At 35.0% G+C, this 5000-nt stretch overlaps 1 non-coding gene across 1 annotated transcript; it reads right to left on the reverse strand.

The window, feature by feature from the left end:
• Nucleotides 1-598: 598 nt before the first annotated feature.
• TRNAS-GGA lies at nt 599-686 on the reverse strand. Its single transcript has one exon. It is a non-coding gene; the product is annotated as a tRNA-Ser (tRNA).
• Nucleotides 687-5000: the final 4314 nt, after the last annotated feature.

A 5000-nucleotide genomic window follows, 5' to 3' on the forward strand; every position in this document is an offset into this window, starting at 1 on the left:
AGCTAAAGGATCAACCGGTCAGGTTTTATTACAATTACTTGAAATGCGCTTGGATAACATACTTTTTCGGTTGGGTATGGCTGCGACTATTCCTCAAGCCCGCCAATTAATTAACCATAGACATGTTTTAGTTAATGGTCGTATAGTAGATATACCAAGTTATCGTTGCAAACCTCAAGATATTATTACAGCGAAGGATGAACCAAAATCTAGAACTCTGATTCAAAATTATCTTGATTCAGCCCCCCGTGAGAAATTGCCAAATCATTTAACTCTTCACCCATTCCAATATAAAGGATTAATCAATCAAATAATAGATAATAAATGGGTTGGTGTGAAAATAAATGAATTGCTGGTTGTAGAATACTATTCTCGTCAGACTTAAACCTAACTAAAATAACAAGAGTTTTTTTTCTGCCATTCATGTATCATAGACATAGATATAGGAAGATTTTCATTTCTTGCTCACTTTTTCCACTATTTTCCGTATTACCGAAAAAATTAGGAATACAGAATCCATATCAAAAAGTTGAAATAATGGTATCCATTGTTATTTGAAACATTGCGATGAGTAATATTGATGAATTTGGTAAAGGTTCGGAAAGAGAGGGATTCGAACCCTCGGTAAACAAAAAGCCTACATAGCAGTTCCAATGCTACGCCTTGAACCACTCGGCCATCTCTCCCACAGAATGATGCCCAGAAACCTGGTGAATAGTGAATCATTGATATTCTATTTTGGTAGGCGCATAAAACTAATTCGAACTAGAAAAATAGAAAAGAAAATAAGAAAAACCTCTTACGAGGCCTTAAGATAAACAAATTTGATTAATGAGTCAATTTTTACGTTATTTCGTACTGTATTGTACAATTCCTTTGTTTGTGGGATTCTTTTGATTTCTCACGCGATAAATAAATTATGGAATGGATTTCTACCTATGCCTAGATCTCGGATAAATGAAAATTTTATTGATAAGACTTTTTCAATTGTAGCCAATATCTTATTACGAATAATTCCAACAACTTCAGGAGAAAAAAAGGCATTCTCTTATTACAGAGATGGTGCGATTTGATTATCTTTATTTCAATTTTTTTTCGGTAAAAATTGAAAAAAAAAACCTACGTTTGCTGAAGGTGAAATTTGTAAATAAAACGATTAGTTCCTTCTGTCGTGTATCCCCGATTAATGCAGCCTCATATGCTTCAATTTTAGGTTTATAGTATTAAGCGAAAGGTTATACCTATACTTATAGGGTTAGGTCAACCCTACTCTACTAGTACCAATGGGCGGCATGGGGGAAGAAGCACTACGCTTAGGAATCAACAACACGAAAACTTTGTAAAAAAAAAATATCTTTCCTTGTCTTATCGGGATAGAGATTAACAAGAATGGTTGGGACAATAAACATCCATCTTGTTCGTATTTTGGATACCCGTATAACCATCGAAGATTGTTGAAGTGATTAATTCCGAGAAATTAAGCAACGGTGAGGACAAAGAAATTGTTGAAGTTACTGTTTTTTTATCCAGTACCAACATATTTGTTGTTAAGAAAAAATCTTTTACAGGAGGGTTGGCTAGAGATTTGTTGTAAAAAAAAACACTAGCTCTGCTCAGTTGATAATGAGAATAGAATAATTCAATCTTTTTTGATTATATGTATTTTTCTCATTATACACATAAGGGAGGAGCCGTATGAGATGAAAATCTCACGTACGGTTCTGGAACGGAGATTCTTTGAACCGAATGACGACCGTAACGGATGTCGGCTCAATCTGAAGGAAATTATGCGGAAGCTTTACAAAATTATTATGAGGCTATGCGACTAGAAATTGATCCCTATGATCGAAGTTATATACTTTATAACATAGGCCTTATCCACACAAGTAACGGAGAACATACGAAAGCTTTGGAATATTATTTTAGGGCACTCGAACGAAACCCCTTCTTACCCCAAGCTTTTAATAATATGGCCGTGATCTGTCATTACGTGCGATTATCTCCACTATAGAGAGAAAAAAGAAAGGAACGAGTAAATCCGCTAATACTAATCGAATAAATACTCGAAAAAATAGGCTTTCTACATATATATCGTACAAAACAACGATTTTTTTCAGCTGTAGCAAAGAGAGAAACCTCATAAAAGTCAAAATATGAAGAAATAGATATGCCTAGATACTTTTTTTCTATGGATAAAAGATCTAATTGATAGAGGAAGCACCGTAAGGATCAATTAACGAGGTTTTGAGCCGATACAATAAGAACTGCTTACTTATATCATGATAGAAAAGTTAGGAATCCACTTATGTAATAAAGTGGATCCCCTGAAGTTTTGAGCAGCGGTGTAGTATCAGATCCCAAAGATAGTAAGTTTTTTCTTTCTTATCAAGAAAAAAGTCTTTTTCAAAGATTCTATAGAAATTGATATATCATATAGGAAAGTATATGATATATGAAATCGAGATAGTTACCTTTCAGAAAATTAGAATAAGAATGTTAATGTCGATGTTTTATTCATTTTTCTGAAAGTAGGAGAAAAGATAAAACTAGAAAAAAAAGATGAAATTCTTTGAAATTCTTTATTAGTCAAAATTCAAGTTTAAAACTTATGTAATTAACTTCTTTTTTTTTTTTCTTTTGGTTAACTCCAAAACAAAATAATGGAACACCAAAAGAATTTACTGTTGAGCCGTATGAGCCAGGAAACTCTCAAGTACGGTTCTAAGGGAAGGAATTTACTCACCTATTCCGACCGAGGAGAACAGGCCATTCGACAGGGAGACTCTGAAATTGCGGAGTCTTGGTTTAATCAAGCCGCTGAATATTGGAAACAAGCTATAGCCCTTACCCCTGGTAATTATATTGAAGCACAGAATTGGTTGAAAATCACAGGACGTTTTGAATAAGAACACTCTGTTTTTTGTTTTTTTTTCTATTTTCTTATTTCATTATATATATATATATATTTCATTTATATTCTCTATAGAATATAAATAATATATATATATATATTTCATTTGTTATAATTTATTGTTTGTTGCTCCCATCAGTCAAATAAAACAAATCATTTCTATAGGAACAACCAATTACAGAATTTCAGTATCTCCCCCTTAACTTAAAATTGTTCTATTTCGTCTGGTATTTCGTAGAGATAAATGATACGTGGATATAGTAGAGAATTTTCTTTTTTTTCTACTATTCAAACCAATATTCAATTCAATCAAACTAATAAAAGAGACCCTCGAAAAACTAAATATAAATACCAGTGTGTTCCCTAATAATGCTAATGACTGCTCACTCTATTTGAAATAGAGTACATAATAATACCTTCTCTATAAAGAGAAAGAGTGAAATTAGTTCTATCTAGGAGAACTTATGAGTGAAATCTGAATACATTAGGCTGCACAAAAAATTATTAAACTTCCATTCAAAGTCCAGAAAAGGTCTTAAAAGATTAAAAAAGGTCCGTTGAGCGCCTCACTGCTATGTCATAATAGATCCGAACACTTGCCACGGATTGACTTCGAGATCATAATTGTTCTAGTGAATAACTAAAGAAAATGGATTATATGAAAGAAAATATAGAATGGATAGATGGGAAATAGAAGAGAACGAAACTCAATATAAACATCTTTCATAAGTTCACTAATTCTGTTTTATGTTGGCGAGTTTCTTTATATGTGTTGTCTGGAAAGAGGAGGACTCAATGATTATTCGTTCACCGGAACCAGAAGTTAAAATTTTGGTAGATAGGGATCCCATAAAAACTTCTTTCGAGGAATGGGCAAAACCCGGTCATTTCTCAAGAACAATAGCTAAGGGACCTGATACTACTACTTGGATCTGGAACCTACATGCTGATGCTCATGATTTCGATAGCCATACTAGTGATTTGGAGGAGATTTCCCGAAAAGTTTTTAGTGCCCATTTCGGCCAACTCTCCATCATCTTTCTTTGGCTGAGTGGCATGTATTTCCATGGTGCTCGTTTTTCCAATTATGAGGCATGGTTAAGCGATCCTACTCACATTGGTCCTAGTGCCCAGGTGGTTTGGCCAATAGTGGGCCAAGAAATATTGAATGGTGATGTAGGGGGGGGTTCCGAGGAATACAAATAACCTCCGGTTTTTTTCAGATTTGGCGAGCATCTGGAATAACTAGTGAATTACAACTCTATTGTACCGCAATTGGTGCATTGGTCTTTGCAGCCTTAATGCTTTTTGCTGGTTGGTTTCATTATCACAAAGCTGCTCCAAAATTGGCTTGGTTCCAAGATGTAGAATCTATGTTGAATCACCATTTGACAGGACTCCTAGGACTTGGGTCTCTTTCTTGGGCAGGGCATCAAATACATGTATCTTTACCAATTAACCAATTTCTAAACGCTGCAGTAGATCCCAAAGAGATTCCACTTCCTCATGAATTTATCCTGAATCAGGATCTTTTGGCTCAACTTTATCCGAGTTTTGCCGAGGGAGCAACCCCATTTTTCACCTTGAATTGGTCAAAATACGCAGAATTTCTGACTTTTCGTGGAGGATTAGATCCAGTAACTGGAGGTCTATGGCTGACCGATATTATACACCATCATTTAGCTATTGCAATTCTTTTTTTGATAGCGGGTCACATGTATAGGACTAACTGGGGTATTGGTCATGGTATAAAAGATATTCTAGAGGCCCATAAAGGTCCATTTACAGGCCAGGGTCATAAAGGTCTTTATGAGATCCTAACAACATCATGGCATGCTCAATTATCTATTAACCTAGCTATGTTAGGCTCTTTGACCATTGTTGTAGCTCACCATATGTATTCTATGCCTCCTTATCCATACCTAGCTACTGACTATGGTACACAACTGTCATTGTTCACACATCACATGTGGATTGGTGGATTTCTGATAGTTGGTGCTGCTGCGCATGCAGCTATTTTTATGGTAAGAGACTATGATCCAACTATTCGATACAACGATCTATTAGATCGTGTCCTTAGACATCGCGA

Source organism: Abrus precatorius, unplaced genomic scaffold (assembly GCF_003935025.1).
Source record: "Abrus precatorius isolate BTA unplaced genomic scaffold, Abrus_2018 Scaffold0, whole genome shotgun sequence".
NCBI classification, from domain to species: Eukaryota; Viridiplantae; Streptophyta; class Magnoliopsida; order Fabales; family Fabaceae; genus Abrus; species Abrus precatorius.